Genomic DNA, 17749 nt, shown 5'->3' on the forward strand with positions numbered 1-17749 from the left:
CATTATGATACATTTGAATTAAAAAAAAAATTTAAAAAAAATTCCAATTTTTAAAAATTGTATATACAAACACAAAGGTTAGAAAACTGCAAGGGAAATTTCGTTACAGACTGTTAGAGCTATGTTTTGGTTTACAAAGCTTTGTTTTGTGTTAGGTGTACATTTCCTTTCTGAATTGTCTAGTTGGAGGAAACTGTTAGAAAATGATTATTTTGTCTTTATCGAAAGCACTCTTGAAATTAGACCTCAGTTTTTTTGGAAACCTTGATGTCTAGAATTGAGGAAATTTCCCATTTAAAAACTCTTAAAGCTGGTCTACCTGGGTACAAATCCCATTTCTGCAACTAATTAATTGTATGACTTGGGACAAGTGCATAATTCTCTGTGGCTCAATTTCTTCATCTATAAAATAGGGATAATTCTAATGACTAGAAAGTACCAGGTTGACAGAATATGCTGATGACTTTGTTAAGGAGTGTGTGTGTGTGTGTGTGTGTGTGTGTGTGTGTGTGTGAGAGAGAGAGAGAGAGAGAGAGGGAGAGAGAGAGAGAGAGAGAGAGAGAAAACACTAGCAAAGGAAATTGAAAAGGGTCAGCCTACATGGTAGGAGGAAACCAGGAAAGTGTCTTTAGAAACCAAACTAGTTTGTGATTAACTGAATTAAATTCCGCTGTCTAGTATATTAAGTAAGATTTACAGCTACTGTTGGATTTAGCCATTCAGCAGTGATTGGTGACTTTGAGGGGAGCAGATTTGGTGGAGGAGTGGACAAAAGCTTGATTGGAATGGTTTCAAGAGAGAATGGAAGGAGAGAAATAGGAGCAAGAAGTATAGACATTAAAAAAATATAGTTTTACATTCAAAGTGATAAACAGTATGTAATGTCTTTGAAATAATAGGTGACGTTTATTGAGCACTTACTGTGTGACAGACACTGTTTTAGGCACTTGTATTAACTTGTTTAATGAGGAATAAGAAATACAGCTGGTCCTTGGTTTGCATGATAGTGTAAGACCACATGCACTAAAGCCATGGAAAGCAATCTTGAAAATCAGTGAGAAAGATTAAGATGTGACCTTCAACATTTTCGTCAAAACATTCTGTATTTTTTTTTTTTTTTTTTTTTTGCGGTACGCGGCCCTCTCACTGTCGTGGTCTCTCCCGTTGCGGAGCACAGGCTCCGGACGCGCAGGCTCAGCGGCCATGGCTCACGGGCCCAGCCGCTCCGCGGCATGTGGGATCTTCCCGGACCGGGGCACGAACCCGTGTCCCCTGCATCGGCAGGCGGACTCTCAACCACTGCGCCACCAGGGAAGCCCCAAACATTCTCTATTTTGACTAGCTCTGTTGTTTATTAATGTATTGGGAAGTGAAAAAAGTTAGTAAAACTAATATTTATAGCACATTGTAATTTAAAACATTAAAAACATGAAAGACAAAAGTGTTTGTTTCACTGTAACATACCAAGATTAGTTTGAACAGCGCTTGCCTTCTCATCTGTGTTTGTACATCAGCTTCCAACATTTTAGCTTTTCCTCTTTCAGTGTTGTGAAATATTTCCGAGAGTCGATTTAATGTGACGTTTTTGCGGGTATTACTCCCTCTGGGATGTCTCCTCCTTTTCATCATAACCACTTCCTCATTTATGTTTATAAATCCTCCTTCTCTAAGTCCCTCAGGCTGCATATCTGCCCCTCTGTGGGTCTGGGTCCGAGTGTGCCCTGCCTGAGCCTTCTATTGCTAATATGCCAAAGTTAAAAAAAAAAAAAGGATACTGAGACCAGGAGGGAGAAGTCAGTGGAGACAGGAGTACAGTGGGCAAGTATTGTACAAGTGGAAAAGACTGTTGTTGTTTTTTAAATTTTATTTATTTATTTATTTTTGGCCGTGTTGGGTCTTCGTTGCTGCGTGCAGGTTTTCTCTAGCTGCGGCGAGCGGGGGCTGCTCTTCGTTGTGGTGCGCGGGCTTCTCATTGCGATGGCTTCTCTTGTTGTGGAGCCTGGGCTCTAGGCACGCGGGCTTCAGTAGTTGTGGCATGTGGTCTCAGTTGCTGTGGCTCGTAGGTTCTAGAGTGCAGGCTCAGTAGTTGTGGTGCACGGGCTTAGTTGCTCCGTGGCACGTGGGATCTTCCCGGCCCAGGGCTCGAACCCATGTCCCCTGCACTGGCAGACAGATTCTCACCCACTGCACTATCAGGGAAGCCCGGAAAGACTGGTTTTTAAGGGCAGGATATCTCACCCAAACTCAGCTGTGCAGGGTCCTCCAGGTGAATAGGATCTGATGAAATGTTCAAGCAGCTTTAGCTGTTTTTTCTGCTGGTAAACAACTTTTTGGACACAAATTCCCTACCTTTCATTTGGTCAGTCTTGCTGGTGATCGGTGCTGTTGGGGAAATAGAATTGAAAACAGCATCTCTTGACACCGAAGGAAACTGCTCCATAAAGGTTGAAGACGAAACAGTTTTATTACTGAATGAGGGTTTGAGCAGAACGGGATGCACATCACAGGCAGTCAGCTAAAGAGAATGTAAAGGCAGAAGGAAATCTCACCCTCTCATATAGCCAGGCAGATAAAACGTACCTCTACACCATGTTCTCGAGATAAATGGTAACCAGTCCTCAGGTAAGAGGACATGACAGCACCATTTGTCACAAATAGTCCCTCATAGATTCACTTGGTAATTGGGGTGACCATCTGTGTTTGTTAACTGTCTTCATCTGGAAGAATAATGAAGCTTCTCTTCTCTCTATGACAGTAGGTAGTTAGAATTTGGAGCCAGAGGACTAAGTTAAACTCTCATAGAGACTGCAAGAGTGGGCTGTTCTTTCTGTTGATGTTTACATTTCAAAGAGGTGGCTCCTAGGTCCTTGAGAAAGACATTCCGGCGTTGTAAACCTGGCGAGAAGCTTATTTAGCTTTTAAAAAGATTTACATACCTCTCAAAAGGACAGAGAAAGAATTTATAATTACAAGTTTTCTAAAGGGAAATGGAGGGGGGAGGTGTCTTTCCCTATGTGCCATTACAGTACTTAGGATCAGAAAGTCTTTGAACATAGTCCAAAGCTTATTTCTGTTCATATGGTCTCATTGGAGACAGGAGAAGAGCTTGTTGTCAACCTCCAAATAATTACTTTGATTTTGAAGATTATCCTCTCTCCTTTAGGCCACTAATTAATTACTCCAGTCATTGTTATCTGAGCCCTTTCTTTTCTTGGCCTGTGAACTATATCAACAAATGAACATGTTTTCAGGCATGTTCAACTAACCATGCTAAAGAGAAAGTCCTTTACATTAAATTCTCTTTGATTTTGAGTGGCAATGAATATTAAACAGCAGATGTGCCCCACTGTCCTGCGCACTAGGGATAAGTGCTAAACACGGCGGCTGCGGTGCTTTCCCTCCTGGATCTTACTCTCTGGCAGGGAATCAGTTTAACACATAGGAATCAATGCCCTGAGTACACCTCCAGGGGAGGTACAGAGTGGATAGTGAATAAAGTGCCTGCCTTAGCCCGGGATCTCAAGAAGTCAGATTATGGAGGTCCTGTAAACTTTAGTGAGGATTTGGGATTAAGAATTCAGTGTCTTGGGACTATCCCTAGGGATTTTGATTCTTTGGTTTGGTGCAACGTCAGAGCCAATGGTTTTAAGGAGCTCTTCTGTAGGACTCTGGAGCAGTTAGTCCCAACATATCCCTTTGAGAGTCTCTGGACTTCATCGCCTTTGAAAATTTTAAAAGGCAGAGATTGACATAATTGGATTTGAATGGATTGGTGGAGGGAGGGGACAAGAATGGTAGGATAGTTAGGAGGCTACTGCAGTAGTCAAGGAAAGAATGATGGTGGCTTGGATTAGTGGGCATTTAGAGAAGTGGACAGTTTTGAGACATTTAGGAGGTAGAATAGGATTTTGTGATTGTTTAAATGTGAAAGGAGATTCTGAAGGAGAGGGAGGTATCAAGGATGACTCCCAGATTTCATATTCGAGAAATGGGCAGGATGGTGATATCATTTCCTGAGATAATGAACATTGGAGGAAAAGCATTGGGACTGAGGGTTAGGGATGAGAAGTTCATTTTTTTAGACACAGGGACAGCCACAGGGAGATGTTTAGGAGGCAGCTGAATGCAGCAGTCTGGAGCTCAGGAGCTCTGGGTGGTTGTATACTAGAGATGGGGATTTGAGAGCAGTCAGCCGATAGATGGTAACTGAATGGAACGGATGAAATCCCCCAAAGAAAGGCTGTAGATGAGAAGGGAAGACGGTCTGGAACAAAGCATGAGCCATATCAGGATATATTTTGGTAGGAAGAGGATCCAGCAGTCGATGTTGAAAGGAATGGCTAAAGTGATGGGAGGGAAACTGGGAGAGTGTGGTATCCATGTGGATATCTATGGAGGGTGGCCCTTGGTGATTTTTCTATATTTGTAATTTGGCAAAAGCAAGTTAAAAGACATTTCAGTCTCATTTCCAATCACACGATCCGGAGGGTGGATATTCTCAGTGCCACATGCAATGGTTTTATCCCAGGCATCAGTCACATTCACAATGAGATCTTAAAACATACCTTTCAGGATAAGTGAGTTAATACAGCCTCAAAAGTCACAAGTCTCTCTCCTTCCATATGCACATCACTGATGTTTTCCATCCCACTTTGGTGTCTGGACTTCTCAGGAGCAGACATTCAATGGCTTTTTTTTTTTCCAATAAATTAATTTTATTTATTTTTCGCTGCATTGGGTCTTCGTTGCTGCACATGGGCTTTCTCTAGTTGCAGTGAGTGAGGGCTACTCTTTGGTGCGGTGCATGGGCTTCTTATTGCAGTGGATTCTCTTGTTGCGGAGCATGGGCTCTAGGCGTGCGGGCTCAGTAGTTGTGGCTCGCGGGCTCTGGGGCGCAGCCTCAGTAGTTTTGGCACGTGTGCTCCGCGGCACGTGGGATCTTTGCAGACCAGGTCTCGAGCCCGTGTCCCCTGCATCGGCAGGCGGATTCTTAACCACTGCGCCACCAGGGAAGCCCTCAATGGCTTTTTGACCCTGTGAATGAAAACACTGGTAGGAAATGATCTGGAGTTCCGGCCAAGGGGGATGAGGATGACTGCATTGTTTGCTGCTCTCAGGTCAGTTTCTGGGTGATGTGTTTATCTTTCACTGAGAAAAAATTCAGCGTGATAAAGTCCTTATCTTTTCCACTGAATGTGAATGTTTTTTCTGCATCTAGAAGTACATATTTCTCTTCTTTTTTAAAAAAATTATTTTTTATAAATCTGCCTGACCCAGAGCTCTCAACCAGGCCCACCACTTGCTCTGGTACAGCCCACCAGCTAGGAATGGTTTTTATATTTTTGAATTGTTTTGTTTTAAGGGATTACATAAATACCTACATAACCTTGATTTTGCCTCTTGGCCCACAAAACCTAATATGTTAACTATTTAGCCTTTTATGGAAACATTTTGCAATCCCTGATCTTAACTACCAAAGATTGAAAAAAAATCTTTTCACTCAAATGGGAAAGGCAACTAGGCCAGTGGTTCTCAAACTAGCATAGGTCAGAATCACCTGGAAGCCTTGTTCTGGTACAGATTGCTGGGCTCCATCCCCAGGGTCTGGAGTGGGACCAGAGAAAGGGCATTTCTTTCTTTCTTTTTTAAATTAATTTTTAAATTGTGTTATATTTGACATATAACATTATATTAGTTTTAGGTGTGCAATGTAATGATTTGATATTTGTATATATGGCAAAATGATCACTACAATAAGTCTAGTTAACATCTGTACCGATACACAGTTACAAAATTTTTTTTCTTATGATGAGAACTTTTAAGATCTATTCTCTTAGCAACTTTCAAATATGCAATATATCAATAGTATTACTATTAACCGTAGTCACTGTGGTATGCATTATACCCCCATGACTTATTTACTGTATAACTGGAAGTTTGTACCTTTTGACCCCCTTCACCCATTTTTCCCAACCCCTCCCCCCTCCCCCCACTTCTGGCAACTACCAGTCTGCTCTCTGTATCTATACATGAGCTCAGGTTTTTTTTCTTGTTTTGCTTTTGTATTATACATGTAAGTGAGGTCACACAGTACTTGTCTTTCTCTGTCTCACTTATTTCACTTAGCATGATACCCTCAAGTTCCATTTATGTTGTCACAAATGGCAAGATTTCATTCTTTTTTATGGCTGAAAAATATTCCATTATATTTATACCACATCTTCTTTATCCATTCATTTGTTGGTGGACACTTAGGTGGTTTCCATGTCTTGGCTATTGTAAATAATGCTGCAGTGAACATAGAGGTGCATACATCTCGAATTAGTGTTTTTGTTTTCTTTGCATAAATACCCGGAAGTGGAAATGATGGATGATATGGTGGTTCTACTGGTTTTTTTTTTTGACCGCACCATGCGGCATGTGGGATCTTAGTTCCCTGACCAGGGATTGAACAGGGATTGAACCCAGGCCCCCTGCAGTGGAAGTGCAGAGACTTAACAGCTGGACCACCAGGGAAGTACCCTGTAGTTCTATTTTTAATTTTTTTTTTTTTTTTTTTGGCCATGTTACACGGCTTGTGGGATCTTAGTTCCCCTACCAGGGATTGGACCCGTGCCCTCGACAGTGAAAGAGCAGAGTCCTAACCACTGGACTGCCAGGGAGTTCCCCATTTTTAATTTTTTGAGGAACCTCCAGTTACATTCCCACCAACAGTGCACAAGTGTTCCCTTTTCTCCATATCCTTGCCAATGTTTGTTATTTCTTGTCTTCTTGATAATAGCTATTCTAATAGGTGTGAGGTGGTATCTTATGGTGGTTTTGATTTGCATTTTCCTAATCATTAGTGCTGTTCAGCACCTGTAGGCCATCTCTGAGTTGTCTTTGGGAAAATGTCTATTCAGATTCTCTGCCCATTTTCTAACCAGGTTGTTTCTTTTTTTTTCTTTTCCGTTTTTCTTTTTGCTGTTGAGTTGTATGAGTTCTTTATGTATTTTGGTATTAGCCCCTTATCAGAAGTACACGCTTCTTTTATTTTTTAAAATAAATTATTTATTTTTGGCTGCATTGGGTCTTCGTTGCTGTGCACGGGCTGTCTCTAGTTGCAGTGAGTGGGGGCTACTCTTCTTTGTGGTGCGTAGGCTTCTCATTGCAGTGGCTTCTCCTGTTGCGGAGCATGGGCTCTAGGTGCGTGGGCTTCAGTAGTTATGGCACACAGGCTTCAATAGTTGTGGCTCGCGGGCTCTAGAGCGCAGGCTCAGTAGTTGTGGCACACAGGTTTAGTTGCTCTGTGGCATGTGAGATCTTCCCGGACCAGGGCTCAAACCCATGTCCCCTGCATTGGCAGGTGGAGTCATAACCACTGCACCACCAGGGAAGTCCCTACACGTTTCTTAAGTAATCCACTTCCGTGACGGTAGAAACACACACACACACACCTGTTACTGATGGTAAATAAACCATATATATATTTTTTTATTTTAAAGAAAAGAATAGAATTTGTCACTTTAAAACGTTTGACTGTAGTAGCCATATATCTGCCAAGTTTAACTTTCTCGAGCAACTAGTCCCCCCCTCATCCCACCAGGTGAGCTGTCATTCTGTCAACCTGTCAGGCCTGGTGCCCTGTCTTTCCACCACATGGGTTGTGGACACATGGCTAGGGGTCCCCTGGGCCAAGTGATTGGTTTGGGGATAGGCACATTGCCCATACGGATTTCTGCCCGGAATAGGTACCTGGATGTTAGGGGAGGAAAATCCTTTGTTCCTGTAGCGGTGGATGAGCTAGAAGGATGTGCCTCTGGGTCTTTGGGCAGCCTCCTTTCTTTCTGCATGGTGAAGGGCTTCTCTGAAGAAGGAAACCAGCCCATAACCAGAAGCAAAGTCGAGAGATGAGCTCTGGTGACACTGTGTGAGTGGTGGATCCAGCTCTCACTTGAATCCTTATATCCCACTTAATACCCTTTCTTACTTAAACTGATTAGCGGTAGACTGTTGTCATTAACAACTGAGAGTCATAATTAATCCAATGACCCAGTGGTTAAAGTATTCGCTCTAATGTTTTCAGAGATATTTATTAAACATCATTTGTGGGCCTGAAGCCCACTACCCTATTCCTCTATACTTAACATAACAACAACAAAAAAGGGGTCATCAAATTGTGACTTGTTAATTTTAAGTCAGTTAAGAACAGTATTCTCCCTTTCAGGAAAATAAATGATATTTATTACAACAAGAGAAGAGAATATACAATAGTTGCTAATTTTTTTGAGAAATCTCTCTCTAGAAATGATGCTTGCTTGCTGTTTTAATGTTTAAGTAGAGGATCAGTGAGGGACTGATGTGAGGCAGTGAGGGACTCTGCCTCAAACGAGGTTCTGGAGTTATGATTGGATTCACCAAGGACCATTTATTTCTACCCCAGGGCCTAAGCAAAAATAGTCAGAAACTTCACCCTATTGTGTGCACAGAACTTGGTTGTTCAACCCTTGGTACTAAGTGAGTTCCCAGCTTACAGTGGGGGTGGGATGATGGTGTCACACTGTGGCAGATGGCTGAAAACTGCAAAGTAATATTAAATGTTGCGTAGTCCTGCCTTGGAAATGAGTGAACCTTTGATTGGTGTCCTGAAATTTCCGTCTCATTGCCTAACAAATTTCAAAGTTAGCCCAGCACAGAAAAGGAACTCATCCCAGATTTTGGTAAGGTTTTAAAACACATGACAAGATAATCAAATTTTGAGCATGTTGCCTAAAAAGGGCAGATCTCTAGCTCAGATGAATTAAAACTGCAATGACAGAACTTTTTATTAGAACATGTGAAGAGGAAGAATATTTTTAATATTCCTTGTGACAGGAGAAGTGAAATTTTAAAAGTAACTCACAAGTTGAAAAGGCTGATGAGACCAAATAAGACCATTAGCATAGGAAGATCACATTTAAAGAGATTCAAAAAATGATGCTTGAATTTTAAAATTAAGATAGAAGAAACGTACTTTCAGAAACTGTTGGAAAGTAGTCAATCCTGTGGTGTAGAGGAATAAGTCAGTTTTCCTTTCAAAGAGTCATTGATGACATTTAATTTTCTGTTAGCAAATTTCTGCAATCCGTCCTCCTTCCAAAGGGCAACCACTGGGAGGTGAGAACTTATCTCAATCTTTTGTTTCCCCCCATCTTTTCACTCTCTGGTAAAACAAATACCCCTCATAAGCAATGTTCAGCCCTGCTTTTTTTTTTTTGCGGTACGCGGGCCTCTCACTGCTGTGGCCTCTCCCGCCGCGGAGCACAGGCTCCGGACGCGCAGGCTCAGCAGCCATGGCTCACGGGCCCAGCCGCTCCGCGGCATGTGGGGATCTTCCCGGACCGGGGCACGAACCCGCGTCCCCTGCATCGGCAGGCAGACTCTCCACCACTGCGCCACCAGGGAAGCCAAGCCCTGCTGTTTTTTTTGTTACAGACCTTCCTGTACACTTGCAAGTATCAGAAACATCAGCCATACATTTCTCCTACCTTGGCACGTGGAGGAACGTAGCACAGCTACTTTGTTAAGGATGGCTATGTGCAGGTTTCAGCTGAAAGACATTAAAGAATCTCTCAATTTGTGCTCATTGGCAAGTGGTGGCTGCATTCCTGCTCTTTCCTCACCCGTTTATCAAGGGCCTGCACCATAGTTCTGCAAGGCTCAGAGATGAAAACAGTATCTCCTGCTCTTAAGTAGCTTACAGCCTAGTGTGAATCCAAGTATGAAAGGCAATACTATACAGACTCTTCACCATTGACTCTGAGGTTAGGAGAGCAGCCTTTAGCTCTGAAACAAGGCAGTTAACTGACCTGGACACTCAAGACACTTGCCTTGTCAATATTGTGATTTAATGAACTGAGTTAAGCAACTAGAGTTGTCTCTGAACTGTGGACATTACCTAAGTTCTAATGATAAGATTTCAGACAGTAACTCCCGGGAAATCTCCTCCTTACAAACAAAGGAGTCAACACATGCTGATTATTTGGGATGTTGGAGCATTTTCCATTAGTTTTAACTGTACTTTGAACATTTACAAATCTTCTTTCTCCCTTCCATCCTCCCTACATAACAGCAAATTACATTTCTTTAGTTATTCATCCCTGTTGAAAGCAGGTGCAAGGTGCCTTAGCTAATAGTCTACAACTACAAAGGTCTTGCACAGCTATCTTCCCCCCATAATGCATACCAGATACTCTCATGTTGTCCAGTCTGTCATTCCCATACCTTCCACCCTTGTACTTTGAATCCTTGAACACTTAGACATGGGCTGTCCAGCACTCCTCTGCATGTGTGTCATTTTTTAAGAAGCTTCTTTCAGATGTGGTACATATATACAATGGAATACTACTCAGCCATAAAAATGAATGAAATAACGCCATTTGTGGCAATATGGATGGAACTAGAGATTATTATACTAAGTAAAGTAAGTCAGAAAGAGAAGACAGATACCATATGATATCACTTATATGTGGAATCTAAAATATGACACAAATGAACTTTTATGAAATAGAAACAGACTCACAGACATAGACAATAGACTTGTTGTTGCCAAGGGGAGGGGTTGGGGAAGGGATGGAGTGGGAGTTTGGGATTAGCAGATGCAAACTATTATATATAGAATGGATAAACAACAAGGTGCTACTGTATTGCCCAGGGAACTATTGATATATTCAATATCCTGTGATAAACCATAATGGAAAAGAATATAAAAAATATATATATATGTATAACCAAATCACTTTGCTGTACAGCAGAAGTTAACACAACATTGTAAGTCAACTATATTTCAATAAAAAAAATAAATAAGAAGCTTCTTTCCAGTAGGAAGTGTGGTTGTCTTATGAGAACTGAGCATGTACAATCCACAAGGACTTTTCAGCATTCTTTCTTGGGCTCCTACCCATTCACTGAGCCAGTTGTTAGTTATAATCTCGCATTGCTAGATTATAATAGTTAGGTTCCTCTCACTGTTCCCAATGTCCAGCTACCAGTAATTTTACTCCTTCCTATAGTTTGTCTTTCTTTCACCAAGTTTCTATTCATAAAACCTTGCTGAACTTATTTATATTCTGTTACCTTTTTATTCTTTCATTTCCCACTACCCTAATCTATGTATTCCCTAATTGGTATATTCCCTGTTTTCCATAGTAATACAAGCAAGAGTAAGATTTACATTTACAATAAGTAGATTTGTTAAAATGGTTTGAAAATTATTCAAGAAATAGAAACTGGCGTATCTTGAGGCAGACTGCGTTGGTTCAAACCCCAGTTCTGCCTCTTGCTGGTTGGGTTAGTCATTTATTCTGTTTCTTTAAGCATCCAGAGAGTGAGTGTAATAGTGGTACACAGGTTGTATAGAGAGGGTTCTGGCATTGGGTTCAAATCTTCACTGTCACTTATTTGCGGTCTGATGTTGGTCAAATTTACTTAACCTTTCTAAGTCACAGTGTGCTCTTCTGCAGTTCAAGGATAATGATAGCACCTGCCTCTTGGGATTATTGTATGGAATATGATATGCATGTAAAGCAGTTAGCACAGTGCCTGGCACACTTTAAGTGCAGAAAAACATGTTAGATATTCTTAGGAAAAACACACAGCAGGGCCAAAGCTGATAAACTAAAACTCAGATATGTAAAATAGTATATAGCTTTCTAACTTTTTTGTGACTGGATGAATATTGCTTCTGCTATTGAGGGGACAAAAGTGAAATTTCCCATCACAGGTCAATGTCTCTTCTAGTATCTTTCAGATAAATGGTATCTTTCAGATTATTTCCCCATTTTGCTGGTAAATGGACAATCTTGGAGGATTCCTCTCCCTGCCATATTCCTCTTGATTGCCCTGTCTTCCTCATTCTTTACCTCTATCTGGGCACAGAGACACTTACATGACCTCCTGGTAGAAGGAAAGATTTCTATCCTAAGAAAGGGCTTTCTTGGCTGGTTCCCACTGAACTCTGATCCGTGTGTAATTTGTGCCACTTCATCTCTGAGAACCTGCTTCTGTCTTTTCTGCAGCTGTTGTTGATGCCTTTGTGGCTGATGTAGTTTGTGTTTTCTAGTCAAGGAAAGTGCAAGATGACCCACTGATTTCTGAGCTCCCACTTGACTCCTACTGATACTGATGCCCTTATGTGACCCAGCAACATTGCTCCCTTCTCCCCTCCCCTTTCATTTTCATTCTATTATATGTTGGCACAAGGTACCTGCAAGCCATTCTTTTATCAAAGTTCCAAATGGAAAAGGAAATTCAAGTCTCCTCTTTGCTTTTGTCATGACCTCAAACTATCTGGAGTATTTTTATTGCAAACCTTACCCAAGGTTTGACAGTGGGAGATATGGGAGGCAGGGGAACAGAATTGAGGACTCTCCTTGATAACCTCTCTCTCTCCTCTCCCAGCTTCTTTTCCCAGTGGCCAAAGGGCTTTCTACTTTTCCTCTCTATGTGATGGGAATGCCATATCTTCTTTTTTGCCTGTTCTATGGGTTTTGTAAGACTCTGATCAAGTTGGCCAGATTTGACTCTCTTGATATATGAAAGATATTAAATACACTTTTGAGGTATTGTCCCCTCAAAAAACAAACAACCAGACCTAGCTTTCAGATCTTTTCTGTTCCTATGTGCTAGAATTCTGAAGATCAAACCTGAGCAATACTTCTCTGTTTCCCCAAAATGTTGAATGAATGCTGTTGATTAGGCAGGATAACACAGCATATGGGAAATGAAACTTACATCAGTTTAATATTTCAAAAATATCATCCTTATTATTTCTGTTCGTTATAGAAAGGGATCATCACAAAGTAGAAAAACATCATTTGTAATCCCATCTCCAGGAAGTAATCACAGTTAATGTTTTCTAGCTGGGTGCTAACTGGGTGACTTAGAGCAAGTTACTTTACTATCTGATGCTCAGTTTTCTCCTTTGCTAAATGGGAATAACTCCTTCTCTTCCTCCCGCAGAGGGTTGTTTTGATTCAAGATGGCATTTTTATCACAGAGGGAAATTATTATATACAATTGGTTCTGATTCTTCCTTTCTGTTCCTGTTGTAATACTCTATTATTGTAATTTATATATCTTTATAGTACATTTTAATACTTGGTAAAACAAATATTATACATCTTTTATTATCTTATTATACATCTTTTAAAATAATTTCTGCCAATTATAACTTGTTTATTCTTTTAAATGAACATTGCAATTATTGTGTTAACTTCTTAAACACTTTATTGGTATTTTCATTAAGATTACCTTAATGTTTATGATATTAAACATTCAAATAAACAGATTTTCTTTTCTGGACCTTGGTAAAGTTTGGTAGTTTTCGTCATATAAGGTGTTTCACATTTCTTATTAGAAGTTTCCTAGGCCTTTTATATTTCTGATGGTTGTTTAAAATGTGACATTTTTCCTGTTAAATTTCTGAACTGATTACTGGTGGTATATAGAAAAAAATATTGTTGATTTTTGTATATATGTATATATTTTTAACATCTTTATTGGAGTATAATTGCTTTACAATAGTGTGTTAGTTTCTGCTATATAAGAAAGTGAATCAGCTATACATATACATATGTCCCCATTTCTCCTCCCTCTTGCGTCTCCCTCCCACTCTCCCTATCCCACCCCTCTAGGTGGACACAAAGCACCTAGCTGATCTCCCTGTGCTATGCGGCTGCTTCCCACTAGCTATCTGTTTTACATTTGGTAATGTATATATATGCATGCCACTCTCTCACTTCGTCCCAGCTTACCATTCCCCCTCCCTGTGTCCTCAAGTCCATTCTCTGCATATGCATCTTTATTCCTGTCCTACACCTAGGTTCACCCGAACCTTTTTTTTTTTTTTTTTAAGATTCCATATATATGTGTTAGCATACGGTATTTGTTTTTCTCTTTCTGACTTCCTTCACTCTGTATGACTGTCTCTAGGTCCATCCACCTCACTACAAATAACTCAATTTCGTTTCTTTCTTTGACTAATATTCCATTGTATATATGTGCCACATCTTCTTTATCCATTCATCTGTTGATGGACACTTAGGTTGCTTCCATGTCCTGGCTATTGTAAATAGTGCTGCAATGAACATTGGGGTACATGACTCTTTTGGAATTATGATTTTCTCAGGGTACATGCCCAGTTGTGGGATTGCTGGGTCGTATGCTAATTCTATTTTTAGTTTTTTAAGGAACCTCCATACTGTTCTCCGTAGTGGCTGTATCAATTTACAATCCCACCAACAGTGCAAGAGTGTTCCCTTTACTCCACATCTTCTCCAGCATTTATTGTTTGTAGATTCTTTGATGATGGCCATTCTGACTCGTGTGAGGTGATATCTCATTGTAGTTTTGATTTGCATTTCTCTAATGATTAGTGATGTTGAGCAAATTTTCATGTGCCTCTTGGCCATCTGTATGTCTTCTTTGGAGAAATGTATATTTAGGTCTTCTGCCCATTTTTGGATTGGGTTGTTTTTTTGATATTGAGCTGCATGAGCTGCTTGTATATTTTGGAGATTAATCCTTTGTCAGTTGCTTCCTTTGCAAATATTTTCTCCCATTCTGAGGGTCACCTTTTCATCTTGTTTATGGTTTCCTTTGTAGTGCAAAAGCTTTTAAGTTCCATTAGGTCCCATTTGTTTACTCTTGATTTTATTTCCATTACTCTAGCAGGTGGGTCAAAAAGGATCTTGCTGTGATTTATGTCATAGAGTGTTCTGCCTATGTTTTTCTCTAAGAGTTTTATAGTGTCTGGCCTTACATTTAGGTCTTTAATCCATTTTGAATTTATTTTTGTGTATGGTGTTAGGGAGTGTTCTAATTTCATTCTTTTACATGTAGCTGTCCAGTTCTCCCAGCACCACTTATTGAAGAGTCTGTCTTTTCTCCATTGTATACTCTTGCCTCCTTTATCAAAGATAAGGTGACCATATGTGTGTAGGTTTATCTCTGGGCTTTCTATCCTGTTCCATTGATCTATATTTCTGTTTTGTGCCAGTATCATACTGTCTTGATTACTGTAGCTTTGTAGTATAGTCTGAAGTCAGAGAACCTGATTCCTCCAGCTCCGTTTTTCTTTCTCAAGATTGCTTTGGCTATTCGGGGTCTTTTGTGTTTTCATACAAATTGTGAAATATTTTGTTCAAGTTCTGTGAAAAATGCCATTGGTAGTTTGATAGGGATTGTATTGAATCTGTAGATTGCTTTCGGTAGTATAGTCATTTTCAGAATGTTGATTCTTCCAATCCAAGAACATGGTATACTTCTCCATCTGTTTGTATCATCTTTAATTTCTTTCATCAGTGTGTTATAGTTTTCTGCATACAGGTCTTTTGTCTCCTTAGGTAGGTTTATTCCTAGGTATTTTATTCTTTTTGTTGCAATGATAAATGGGAGTGTTTCCTTAATTTCTCTTTCATATTTTTCATCATTATTGTATAGGAATGCAAGAGATTTCTGTGCATTAATTTTGTATCCTGCTACTTTACCAAATTCATTGATCACCTGTAGTTTTCTGGTAGTATCTTTAGGATTCTCTATGTATAGTATCATGTCATGTGCAAACAGTGACAGTTTTATTTCTTCTTTTCTGATCTGGGTTCCTTTTATTTCTTTTTCTTCTCTGATTGCGATGGCTAAAACTTCCAAAATTATGTTGAATAATAGTGGTGAGCGTGGGCAACCTTGTCTTCTTCCTGATCTTAGTGGAAATGGTTTCATTTTTTCACCATTGAGAACAATGTTGGCTGTGGGTTTGTCATATATGGCCTTTATTATGTTGAGGTAAGTTCCCTCTATGCCTACTTTCTGGAGGGTGTTGAATTTTGTCAAAAGCTTTTTCTGAATCTTTTGAGATGATCATATGGTTTTTTATCCTTCAGTTTGTTAATATGGCGTATCACATTGATGGATTTGCGTGTATTGAATAATCCTTGCATTCCTGGGATAAACCCCACTTGATCATGGCGTATGATTCCTTTAATGTGTTGTTGGATTCTGTTTGCTAGTATTTTGTTGAGGATTTTTTCATCTATATTCATCAGTGATATTGGCCTGTAGCTTTCTTTTTCTGTGACATCTTTGTCTGGTTTTGGTATCAGGGTGATGGTGCCTCATAGAATGAGTTTGGGAGTGTTCCTGCCTCTGCTATATTTTGGAAGAGTTTGAAAAGGTTAGGTGTTAGCTCTTCTCTAAATGTTTGGTAGAATTCACCTGTGAATCCATCTGGTCCTGGGCTTTTGTTTGCTGGAAAATTTTTAATCACAGTTTCAATTTCAGTGCTTGTGATACATCTGTTTATATTTTCTATTTCTTCCTGGTTCAGTCTTGGGAGGTTGTGCTTTTCTAAGAATTTGTCCATTTCTTGCAGCTCGTTCATTTTATTGGCATATAGTTGCTTTTAGTAATGTCTTATGAACCTTTGTATTTCTGCCGTGTCAATTGTTACTTCTTCTTTTTCATTTCTAATTCTATTGATTTGAGTCCTCTCCCTTTTTTCTTGATGAGTCTGGCTAATGGTTTATCAATTTTGATTATCTTCTCAAAGAACCAGCTTTTAGTTTTACTGATCTTTGCTATCGTTTCCTTCATTGCTTTTTCATTTATTTCTGATCTGATCTTTATGATTTCTTTCCTTCTGCTAACTTTGGTTTTTCTGTTCTTCTTTCTCTGACTGATTTAGGTGTAAGGTTAGGTTGTTTATTTGAGATGTTTCTTTTTTTTGACGTAGGATTGTATTGCTATAAACTTCCCTCTTAGAGCTGCTTTTGCTGCATCCTAAAGATTTTGGATTGTTGTGCTTTCATTGTTATTTGTTTCTAGGTATTTTTTGATTTCCTCTTTGACTTCTTCAGTGATCTCTTGGTAATTTAGTAGTGTACTGTTTAGCTTCCATGTGTTTGTATTTTTTACAGATTTTTTCCTGTAATTGATATCTAGTCTCATAGCGTTGTGAATGGAAAAGATACTTGATACGATTTCAATTTTCTTAAATTTACCAAGGCTTGATTTGTGACCCAAGATATGATCTATCCTGGAGAATCTTGCATGAGCACTTGAGAAGAAGGTGTATTCTGTTGTTTTTGGTTGGAATGTCCTGTAAATATCAATTAAGTCCATCTTGTTTAATGTATCATTTAAAGCTTGTGTTTCCTTATTTACTTTCATTGTTGGACCTGTCCATTGTGAAAGTGGGGTGTTAAAGTCCCCTAGTATGATTCTGTTACTGTCAATTTCCCCTTTTATGGCTGTTAGCATTTGCCTTATATATTGAGGTGCTCCTATGTTTGTGCATAAATATTTACAATGTTATATCTTCTTCTTGGATTGATCCCTTGATCAGTATATAGTGTCCTTCTTTGTCTCTTGTAATAGTCTTTATTTTATTTATTTATTTATTTATTTTTATTTATAATTATTTTTTTTTTTGCGTTACACAGGCCTCTCACTTTTGTGGCCTCTCCTGTTGCAGAGCACAGGCTCTGGATGCGCAGGCTCAGCGGCCATGGCTCACGGGCCTAGCCGCTCTGCGACATGTGGGATCTTCCCGGACCGGGGCATGAACCCACGTCCCCTGCATCGGCAGGCTGACTCTCAACCACTGCACCACCAGGGAAGCCCAGTAGTCTTTATTTTAAGGTCTATTTTGTCTGATATGAGAATTGCTATTCCAGCTTTCTTTTGATTTCCATTTGCATGGAATATCTTTTTCCATCCCCTCACTTTCATTCTG

General features: G+C 39.8%; 1 long non-coding RNA gene across 1 annotated transcript in view; it reads left to right on the forward strand.

Annotated features, from left to right (window-relative positions):
• Window positions 1-17749, forward strand: part of LOC125965149 (uncharacterized) — an 86928-nt gene continuing 69179 nt past the window's right edge. Inside the window, exon 1 of the long non-coding RNA XR_007478714.1 lies at window positions 1-1822. This is a non-coding gene — a long non-coding RNA (uncharacterized LOC125965149). The remainder of the gene's footprint in view (window positions 1823-17749) is intronic.

The sequence above is a fragment of the Orcinus orca genome, chromosome 8 (assembly GCF_937001465.1).
Source record: "Orcinus orca chromosome 8, mOrcOrc1.1, whole genome shotgun sequence".
NCBI classification, from domain to species: domain Eukaryota; kingdom Metazoa; phylum Chordata; class Mammalia; order Artiodactyla; family Delphinidae; genus Orcinus; species Orcinus orca.